The sequence below is a fragment of the Arachis duranensis genome, chromosome 5 (assembly GCF_000817695.3).
Source record: "Arachis duranensis cultivar V14167 chromosome 5, aradu.V14167.gnm2.J7QH, whole genome shotgun sequence".
NCBI lineage: Eukaryota > Viridiplantae > Streptophyta > Magnoliopsida > Fabales > Fabaceae > Arachis > Arachis duranensis.
This window is the reverse complement of record NC_029776.3, coordinates 98,132,579-98,144,463: the sequence shown is the minus strand read 5'-3', so window position 1 is coordinate 98,144,463 and position 11,885 is coordinate 98,132,579.

Genomic DNA, 11,885 nt, shown 5'->3' with positions numbered 1-11,885 from the left:
GTCTGCTTGAACTTGAGACTAATCACTCAACAACAATTTTTTTGACATAAAGCAAGAAACTGGATTCTTTTTCTTGGGTGCCCATTTTGTATAAGCTTTTAGTTTAATGTTTCTATTCAGCGGGCGTGGTTATTGGCAAGAACTTATTGAATCCATCGTTTAGGCTCATAATATGCTTTTAAGTATTTTTGAGATATTGTTTCATTTGATATCACTTATAATACAAATAGATAATTTGTTGTGTTGGTCTAAAACAGTTTTGGTGTCAATTGAAAATAGTTTCTATACTTTTTGAAATACATTTTGATGCATATCTGATCTTTTTGTTGCTATGTGGTTGACTTTTGGTATAGTTGGTTTTTGGTTCTTTTGTTGATATGAATTACCATGGTCATTGTACACTATTTGGATGTGTTTTTATGAAAAATAAGGATATTCAATCATTCAAATGATTATTTAAATGTTGGCTTCGCTGCATGGGAAGAAATGCTTCAAAAGACATTTTTACCGATTAATACGAGTCGACGAAAAGGGATATTGAGATTTATATGCCAACAATAATTCATAGGTGGTTTATTTGACATATTATGAAGAAGATTCTACAAAAATTAAAAGGCTACAAGAGACATGAAGAAATTGAACAAGAGATGAGTGACGGAAGAAGAATGTCGGTAAAGAATTTCTCAATAAAATCGCGTTGCAAGTATAGATCTAAACCGACAATTAAACCTCAATCAACGTTTAATATGGTTGTCACTTTAGCAAACCCAATAAAATTAACTGAAATATTTAAACCTCGAGTCGTCTCTCAAAGGAATTGCAGGGAAGTGTAGTTTATTATTGGCTATGAGGTATATTTCGGGGTTTTTTGTAATAAGAAACAAGAAAGTAAAATGGCAAGAAAATAAACTAATAACTAAGAAAGCTCTTAGCAAGGAAAGAGAATTAGAAGTCCTATCCTCATTATCGTTGTCATTTGTGATGGTAAATGTAAATTTCCTTCACTTAGTTACCTTATAACCAATGAAGAAAAGTCAAGTGCATACAATCAACTTGAGTTCACAAGTCCTAGTCAACTCATAGTGAGGGACTAGATTTAGTGAAGTTCAAACTAACCGGTAATCTTCAATTACCAATCAACAAGAGACTTTGACAATTAAACAGTCTCCAAATCATCAACCCGAGTCAAGAACACAAAATTCTATTTTAAAATTCGACTAAGCATTTTATCAAACACTTGGAAGGCACCAAATAAAAACATGGAAAACTAACAAGAAATAGTAAAATCTACGACTAACAATTGCAAGGAATCAATAACCAACAATCAAAGAGAGAAGCTATAAACATGAAACACTTCAAATTGCATTAAAAGAGAATTAAATTTAACAAGAAGAGTTCATAAACTAAATTGAAAAAATAAAAAAATCAACAAGAGGAGATAAACTAAGATACTAGAACAATAAAAGGTAGAGGAAAAACTAAATTAAGCAAGATGGAAATCTAAATTTGAGAAGAAATAAAACCAAAAGAAATCCTAAAACCTAGAAAGAGGAGAAAGCCTCTCTACCTAACATTCTACATCTAAAACCTAACCTAAAATGTGTGAATGAATGAATTATCACCCTATATAGCTCCACTCTGCAGCCTCTTGTCTTTATTTTCAGGCCTGAAACTAGGTCAAAAGCAGCCTAGAAATCACCCCTAGCGAATTTCACTTATTGCAGCACGTGACGCTCGTCTCACGTACGCGTCAGCCACGCGTATGCGTCACATTGATAATTCACTGGCCACGCGTACGCGTCGGTCACGCGTACGCGTCATGTGAACGCTGCTCCTGTCACGCGCACGCTTCAATCACGTGTACACGTCACTACAAGCTTCTGAAATCCTTAATTTCTTGTGTTGCCTCCAATTATGCATGCTTCCTTTCCATCCTCTAAGTCATTCCTGCCCTATAAACTCTGAAATACTTAACACACATATTACGGCATTGAATGGTAATAAGAGGGGATTAAAAATTAGTGATTTTAAGGCCTAAGAAGCATGTTTTCAATCATATCATAAAATTAGGAAGGAAACTTAAAAACATGCAATTTGCATGAATAAGTGGAGGAATAATTGACAAAATCCACTCAATTCAATCCAAAATGTACCATAAAATAGTGGTTTTTCAATGAGTCATGTTGTTTGGAACTCTCTTACAAAAGATGTATTTGATAAAAATTGAAATGATTTTCTTATGAAGTATGGTGTTGGAGATAATAAGTAACTTTCAGGTAATGGTGGTTTTATTAGAATTAATTCATATTGTTATTTTTAGTGTTTTTTCTTTGTAATAACGATGCAAAACTGTATATCTTTCGGTGTTGTGGTTTCTGATTTACTCTTTTGATGCTTTTTATAACTTTTTGAAAATCTTCATTTATGGATCCTAGTATATATTGATCAGCATTTTCGGACTAGAATGAGAAGAACACAAAAGAACCAGATCATGCATACTTTTTTTAACAAGTTTATTATAAGAAATAGCTCATTGATTTGATTTGTAAAACAATGTGATCATTGCGTAGCAAGTATTGAGCAAAAAGTGAGAGAATCTGATGCTACATATTTTTATACTATTATGCTTTGTGCAACAAAATTATTAATAGAAGCTCAATTTCGGCATGTGTATATCCAAGAGAAGTTCAGAGAAGTTCAAGCATAATTTAGAGAAAAGATAAATTGTACCATAAGATTGACGGAGTCCGCTCTAGATTTTATGTAAAATTCATAAAATTAATAAGTAATTAGTCAATAAATTAATAATTAATTAGAAAAATTAAAAATATGAATTTTATAGATTAATAAGATAGAACTAATTAAAATAATAATTTTGACACTAATTTTAGAAAATTTGGCCTAAAATTAGGACGAACAGGTCGAACCGGACCCGTATTGGACCCAAGGCCCAACCCAATCCATAAAACAAAATGAGCTTCAGCTCATTCCCTCCCCCTTCATTCACAACTCACGTTCCAAAACACAAGGGAGGAAGAAGGAAGATTCCAAAACCCTTGGTTTCTCTTCAAATCACCATATCTTCTCACTCCGAGCTCTGATCGCCGCACTATTTGCGTCCACACATTCGTGGCATCAAGCTCTACAAAGCCCGGTGACTAATTTTGGTAAGGAACCTCAATTTCATCTCAGATTTTTTTCCCTAATTTTTGTAAACCTTGAAGTTGGGTTGTTGAAACTTGATATTTTGGTGTTTAGGCTCAAATTAAACTCGATGGATTAGCGGGTTTTGCTCATTTGAGGCACGGGTATGGTAAGGTCTCTCTAAACCTTTTGGATTCTTGGATTATTGTGTGTTAGATACTGAAATTTGGTATATGGATGTGGTAATGTGTAATTATGTTTTTGGAGCACCATTGAAGATATGGAAACTTGATTTGGGTCATTAGATTGCTGAATTTGGTGGTGAAGCTTGATACTTTGCCTAATTGTTTTGCCTTGGGTTATACGAGAAAATCGGCCAAGGTATGGTTTAAATTTTTCGTTTTTAATATATAATGTCTCGTGAAAACTTAGGCTAGGTAACCATAGGATACGTGTGAATGTATGAGTATGTTAATTGTTTAGTACCTTTGATGATATGTGTTGATATGGATTGAGCATTTGTTGATGTTTATTAATTATGATGGAAATAGAATGATAAATGATAGTTTGATGATGAGTGATAAGTTAGTAATAATGAATATATATATGTTGATGTCTGTGGGCATAATTGTGAAGCCTATGAAAGGGGATTTTGTGAAAGTGAGGTAAGGTGGGTGATTGAAAGGTACGATTTTGTGTTGATGTGATATGGTGTGTTGTGGTGCTGATTATATGCATAGAATGTTAAGGTTTGAGTTTTGATTTTGAATGAAAATAGAGGATAAAGATTTTTGTGTAACTTTGATTTTTGGCCGAACTTTGACGAGGCATAACTCGGCTTCCAGACCTTCAAATTTCTTCAAACTAGTTTCATATGAAAATGGGGTCCGTGAAGTTTACGCCGTTTGAAAAATGGATAAAAAATATTTTAAAACAAAAAAGTTATGGTCGTCAGAAGTTCGGAGTGCAAAACTGAAAATTCTGCAGCATTCATCATTTTTGCCATTCTGCAGAACTTGCATACGCGACTACTGCACGCGACACAACCAACATATTCGGATTGGGCATCTCGCGTACGCCAGCAGAGTGCTTGCGTACGCGAGCATGATAAAATGAGCCCTTGCGTACGTGAGCAAAATGCTAGCGTACGCGACAACCCTGTTTTCAGCGAATGAAATTTTGTGTTTTAAAACTTAATTTTTGAACCTCTAAACCTCTATTTTTACTCTTTTAGCCCGTACACCTTAGTGGTATGTCTAATAATAAGATGAAGCTAGGAAAAGGTGATAACTTGGAGATGAAGAAAGAATTTTAAAAGGTAATATGTGGCTGGAGAAGATGGTACTTGATTTGGTAAAGATGATGAAAGTTGTATATGAGGCAATTAAGAGAGTAGTGTAATAATGAGAACGATGAGATAATTGATGATGTTAATTAATTGAGAAAGATGAGATGAGCTATGAATTATTATTGAGAATGAAAATGATATTTATAAGATATAATTGATAATTATTGAGACATTTTATTGACCCCTTGTACGTAAGATGTGACCGGGCACTTTAACTCCTCGGGTTCCCCATGGGCATGCATATATGAATATTATTAAGTTTGAGGTGTTGTCTCTCCCATGTCAACTTGAGATTCTTCCCATGAAATATTATTGAGTTTGGGGTGTTATCTCCCCCATGTCAGTTTGGAATTCTTCCCATAGAATATTATTGAGCTTGGGGTGTTGTCTCGCCTATGTCAGCTTGGATTCTGTCTCATGGTTTATTTTTTAGCTTGGGGATGCGCGTACAGAGGGACTGTCCACGGTTAGCTACCAGGGCATGTCGGGCTGGCTATGTAACCGACAATGTATATCAACAACGGTAGAACAGGCATACATCATATGCATATTATTTGAATTGCTTGCTTGTGCATTAATTGGGATTGTCTAAGTGATTTTAACATGCTAATTGTTATACTAGCTATTTGTATTACTTGTATTCTTCATGTGTCTGCTATTGCATGTTTGTTTGTCTATGTAAAGTCATCGGAGTTGGAAGAACGGAGAAAAGGCAGAGAAGTTAGGGATTTAGTTAGGCTTAAGGCTTGGTTAAGTTAGGAATCCTTAGAAAACCACCTTGACTTATGGTTTCTCCTTAAGTTCTTTAAGTTTTATAATCTGAATATCGGAGTTCTAAGATTGCCTCTGACATTCCCAAGACCTTATATCTTATGTACGTGGCACCTTTACCATACTGAGAACTTCCGGTTCTCATCCCATACTGTATTGTTGTTTTTTAGATGCAGGTCAAGAGGCACCTCGCTAGGTGTCTGGAGTTCTGCAGCGAAGTGGATATTTTGGGACTTTACTTTTGATCTTTTTATATATGTATAGACTCTCTTCATGTGCATACTTGTTTTACTTTTGTACCTCTCATATATATATATATATGTAAATATTCCCCGGCCAACCTTAGTTTCACAGGTTGGGTTAGGAGCTTATTATTTTGTACTCTTGACCCTCTGTTCTTACTTTCTATTTATATATGTTTATGAACTCTAACTTTCTTCGTACGCAAGTAATCCTTAATCTTGAGTGTTGCGCTTTTAATTTTACGATTTTGTCTTACTTATTCTTCAAGGCTCCTATTATACTATCTTCTTTCTACTATTATACGTATATATGTTTTATTTTAGAGGTCGTAATACCACACCACCTCGATTTTATGACTTAAGCGTAAAGCTCTGTGTGGTAGGATGTTACATTTTATAACATATGAAATTTTAGAACAGATTTCAAACTCCATATTCAATAAGTTTATGGTTATATATGACACAAAAACACATCCAAATTCATTTTAAATTTACAAAAGTAATCAATATGGTTTAAATGTTACTAAAAGTGCTATAACTATCTTGCATCAACTAATTACACCAAATCTATGTTAATGAGACCAAGTGCACCTCATTTAATGCAAAATGGCGCCGAAATTACTTGATGATAACGACAACAAATTCAATTCAAAATAAGCACATAAACAAGATTCAATCATCCAAGAAAACATATGTATATAAATTTTAAATTTAAAAAAGTCATTGATATGTCTTAAATGATACTAGAAGCACTACAACTATCTTTCATGAATTAATTATACCAAATCCAAGTCAATGAGACCAAGTGCACCTCATTTAACTTAGAATGGCACTGAAATTACTTAATAATGATGCACACAAACTCAGTTCAAAACAAGCACACAAACAAGATTCAATTATCCTAAAGAACACATAAATATAAATTTTAAATCTAAAAAAGTCATCAATGAGTTAGATAACACCAACCAAACACAGTTATCACAAAATCAATACTATAAAGAGAACTATTGTTCGTACTTTTTACTTTATCATGAGAACACAAACTAAATCTACTAAATGCACAGAAATATGAGTATCTAGTATTTTGCGAGAGAGAATTCAAAAGAGAAAGGAAAAACTAGAATGGAAATGGACGACTTAGGTTTTGATTACCTTCAATAATGCTTCAATAGTGTTACGGTGTTTTTTGTTGAAAATTTAAACTTAGACCCGAGAGATTTCACAAGGTTTTGCAAAGATTTTGAGAGATTTTTGAGAGATGAGTGGTTTGAAATAAATTTCTTATTGAAGTTATGATGAGTTTAAAACCGTTTTTCATATAAAAGAGCACGGCATGCGAAACGTTAGTGAAGAGTTGGTACATATATAACACGCTCTCACTAGTAAAACTGGTTTTTATTAGATTTGGACCAATTTATTAAAATTGATTGTTCAAAAATTTGGATGTGTAGCATAACTATTTCAGCTACATGTAACATTACTTAGCATATAAAGGATTATTGGCTGCTATGTATTATAATCATCCTTTTATAATGAGAAAACAAGTTTACCCCTAAAAAAAAATAAAAATACAAAAAATTATATATCTGATGGCAACATCAATAGTAGAGCAAATCAATGCAGTGCAAGCTGCAACAACAGTAGCGACGCAGTTGAAGATCCCCCAACGGCAGCACTTTTCCTACTACTTCCTCTCTTCTCCTTCTTTGGTTAATGATGCAGAAGCTGCAGCAACAACACCAACCGCAACTGAGGAGCCAATATTAACACCGTCTCTCTTTCTTTGCAATATGCCTTTCTCTCTTTTTCTCCATTCTCTAGATCCATAAGTCTCTTCGTCTTTCTCTGAAAAATTGTCTCTTTTTTCAATTAAATAAATTAATTGTGTTGTTATTGTTGCTTTGAATGTATTAGCTTTTCACGTATAATTCTTCTTTGCTTCACTGCTTTTGTTCTCTTCTCCCTGTCTTTTTCTTTCTTCTTCGAGGGTGTGAATGAGTGAAGGTGTCAGCGTAGTGGCTACGAAGGAACTCATTCGTTCGCGGTAGAACTCACTGCCAATAATGGTAGTGTGGTGGCTACGAAGGAATTCCCTCGTTCTCCATATTTCTCTATTCTTTACTTCTCCCTCTCTCTCTCTCTATCTGATATATATCTCTCTATGTAATAATAGGATGAAAGTTTGTAGATAATTGGGTGCATGTGGTGGTGGGTGGATCTCATGGAGGTGGATGATGATGATGGAGATGAATGGAGGAGGAGGATAATGATAGATTTTTTTGTCTTTATTGATGATTTTCAACAATGATAGTTTTTTTGAAAAAAGAAAATGAATAAAAGATGATTTTAATAAAGGGTAAATGTGTCCATAATTTTTTTTCTTTAATAAAAAAATGATTTTAATACTAAATGTAATGTAGAGGATAATTTTAAACCAAAGAATAGGTTAGGAATGATTATGATTTTGACCTCAAATTTTAAGGACAAAAAATTACTTATTCCTTGTTGTTGTTGTTGTTATTATTATTATCATTAGTTGTTCTTATTATTATTATTATCATTAGTTGTAGTTAACTATCAATAGTTGTAGTTAATTATTATTATTGATTTTTTTAAGTTTCACTACCAAAAAAACAGTTTATATTTTTTTTTTGTTGATTGATTAAAAATAATTAAAACATATGATTTTTTTGGTGTAGTTATAGTAGTAATACTAATACTAGTGTTAGTGTTAGTTAGTTAGTTGTTGTTAGTGTATATTATTAATTTATTATTTATTTAATAACTGTGAGTATATATTTTTTAGTGATTTAGGCTTTAAAAATGTAATTAAATATATCAGTGTTGATGTTATTAATTATTAGGATTTATTTTTAGAAATTTATTTATTTTACATAAAATAAAATATTAGAATTTTTAATCATTATTAATTTATAACATTTGTTATTTTAGTTTCGTTTGAAATATTTAATAATAAAATTGAATTATTTTTAGTATTTTAATCATTTATTAAAAATCAGAATTAATATTGATTAAAAATATTAATCACCAGTGAATAGGAGTGAATAGGATATAGTTATCATAGTTATCATTAATTGTTTGTATTTTTTATTGTAGATTTAAAAACGACGAAAATAGAAAAACGTGACATAACACGTATCTAAGATCATATTATAAAATATTTTTGACATTCTTTATATGTAACTAATTTTTGGGATTATTGCAGTGGTTAATAATTAATAAATATTTTTGGTAATTAATTATTAGAATTTAATAGTAATATAATAATTATTAAATATATTTGTTATTGAGCTGGGTATTAATTTATATTATTAGAAATAATAGACTAGTTTTAGTTATTGACTGTTAGTTATCATTTTTATTTTTAAAGTTAAAGAAACACCAGACATTTACACCAAATAGACTCATATGCTGTTAGGGTAGAGGCAGAACTGAGAGAGAGCGATTTTTATCACATATCTCAGATTAGGAAGATCATGTCTCACAACACGACTATAGACGCACTGGTTGAAAGGTGACGTCTTGAGACGCACACGTTTCATCTTCCACACGGCGAGTGCATGATTACTTTGGAGGACGTCGCCATGATTTTTGGACTCTGAACTGACGGCTTGCCAATGACTGAATCAATTGATCACAACACAAGTGGGTTAAAGAACGAGTGCATGACCCAATTTAGTAGTGCTCATAGGCTGAACGACCGTAGAAGAAGCGGAATCAACAAGCTGACATGGTTCCACGCCCTAAAGCAGCGCCAACATTTGACTGATCAAGTAAATAAAAAAATTTATGTGAAATGTCACACGGTGTGCCTATTTGTTACGGCGTTATTTAGTGACAAGTCTGAAATCATTGTGCACTGGAAGTATTTGTCGTTGCTTTATGAGTTTTCTCAGATTCATAAGTTTAGTTGGAGTTCCGCTTGCCTTGCACACACGTATCGATCCTTATGTCGGGCATCGAGGTATGATTGTAAGGACATGGATGGTCCTTTGGCATTGCTCCTTGTGTTGGCCTGAATATGGATGCCGTCAATAGGGCCTTTGCTGGTGGATACCAACTTTCCACTCGCTCGCAAGTAAAATTTAACTAAGCTGTGGGTTTAGTTATTTTTGCTGTAGTAATTACTGTCTAATATGAACATGATATGCCACGTGGAATGATTATCAACCCACCATCAAACAATATAAAATTAGACAACCTCTGACGTTAACAGAAGGTTGGACGATCTTTCTCCGGACGGGTACGTATTTTGTCATTTAGACTTTTTCTTATATATATTAAATTAAGTTGATGATAGCATATTTTTTTGGTTTCCCACGGTATCCCCCAACCCGGCAGGTCAAGGACTAATCCGCCGCGGTACTGAGCTCCATTTAAGGGTTTGCCGCTGGCCAATGGGTTGCTGCATGCACAAGGCGGGATTCGAACCCCCGACACTTGCTTAAGCGGACTAGTGAGCTAACCACTAGACCAACCCAACTTGGTTTGATGATAGCATATTTATAGCTTTGAGATTTGATATGTTTTTACAGTTTGTGTGGGACACATATAGTTCCAACCGTCAGCGCCATTTTGACCAATTTTAACTTTCAAATTTGTATAACATGCAAAACTAGAGGTGGCAAACAAATCGAAATCCGTCGACTCAACTCGTGTAATTTGCCAAGAAAGGCGGGTCGAACTGAAAATTTGAAACTGCCATGATTAAAAAGCCCGTCTAACCCTCATTGCTTAATCCGTGGGCTTTGTCGGGTTTCAGCGGGGCGGGGCGGGCTTCCCCAGTGGGCCCAATATTTTTTTCTCTGTAATTGAAGATGATAATTGAAGATGTTCTAAGTTATAATTTAGATTATGTTTTATGTTTGATTGCTTAGAGACTTGAAAATGTTTAATTATATGTTTTGGACAATGTTTATTTTATTTTTTACAATGTTAGTTTTATTATTTTATTTCAAAAAACTTGGTTGATGATTATGTGTATTACATATTTAGAATTATAAAGATTTTAATGTTTATAAATTTAAAAATTATAAATTTATTAAAATAATTGTGAAATTATATATATTATTTAATATTAATAATTTATTAATTAAGTGTCCATTTTTTATTTTAAAAAAAAATCATTCACAAAATAGCATTGTCGTTTTCTAATTGTAAAATTTTAAAATAATTATTTTATTACAACGTTTTGTTTGTTGTGACATATTAAAACTTTTTTCGATGAAATTGTGTAACTCGCACACAAAAAAAAAATTAATAAAAAAAATTCACTCATCTTCCTGCAATATTAAAAAAACACGGCCGAAATAATATGATACATGTTATTCAAAAAAAAATTAGTCATGTATTGTCTATATATAATTATGAAAAAGTATAAGTAACTAAGTGTGTAACCAGTCAAGAATTGAACAACTTAATTAATTATAATTATTAATAATTAATTTTAAATTTTTTAAATTCAAAATTTAAATAATTAAAAACTGATTGAATAAATCTAATTAAAAACTATAAAAACCTTCCTCATATTAACCTACATACTCCAACAACAACTCAGATAGATTCTCTCCCTCACCGATAAGCCTTCTCCACCCCTGTCCTCACGCAAGACGACCTTAAGAAACTCGCCGCTGAGAAAGCCGTCGAGTACGTCAAGTCCGGCATCGTCCTCGGCTTCGACACCGACTCCACCGTGCTTCCAATTCGACGTAGCCATCGCCGCTAACGTCCATGTTCGTCCACAACAAGTGGATCTGGTTCCCCATGGGATTGATCCCTAGAGAACGCAAGAGCGCGGCGAGTTCTAGAATCGTTAAGCCACCGTCGTTGTCCATGTCGAATCTTAAAAAGATTTCACCTAAACAACCGAGTTGATCACCGTATTCTGATGCCATTTTTGGTTATGATGATGATTTCAATTTCATTGAAGCGATTATTCTATCAAAGAAATAGATTCAATCTTAGGTGTGTATACACCAAATCATCATGTAGATTCATGAAATGAAAAATTGATGCCATTCGTTAGGATTTGAATGAAAAAAAAAGTGAGTGTCCTCACTTTTAATCACCCAAATACGACCCACCATAATTTTCAATTTTGAATTTGTTTGCGTATATATAATTCTTTTTCCAGGGAATCGTTTTGAATTCTATTTTTACGGTGGTATTAAAGTCATAGGCTAATATGGAAGAAGAAGTGATATGGAGCATGGGTGTTTTTGAATAAATGTAAAAGTATATAAAAAAATATCTATTTAATATATAAAAAAACATCTTAATACTTAACAAAAGAAATATTTAGTTATAAGATTTAAAAAATAAACATATAATTCTTAAAAAAATAAAAATATCTACATTTA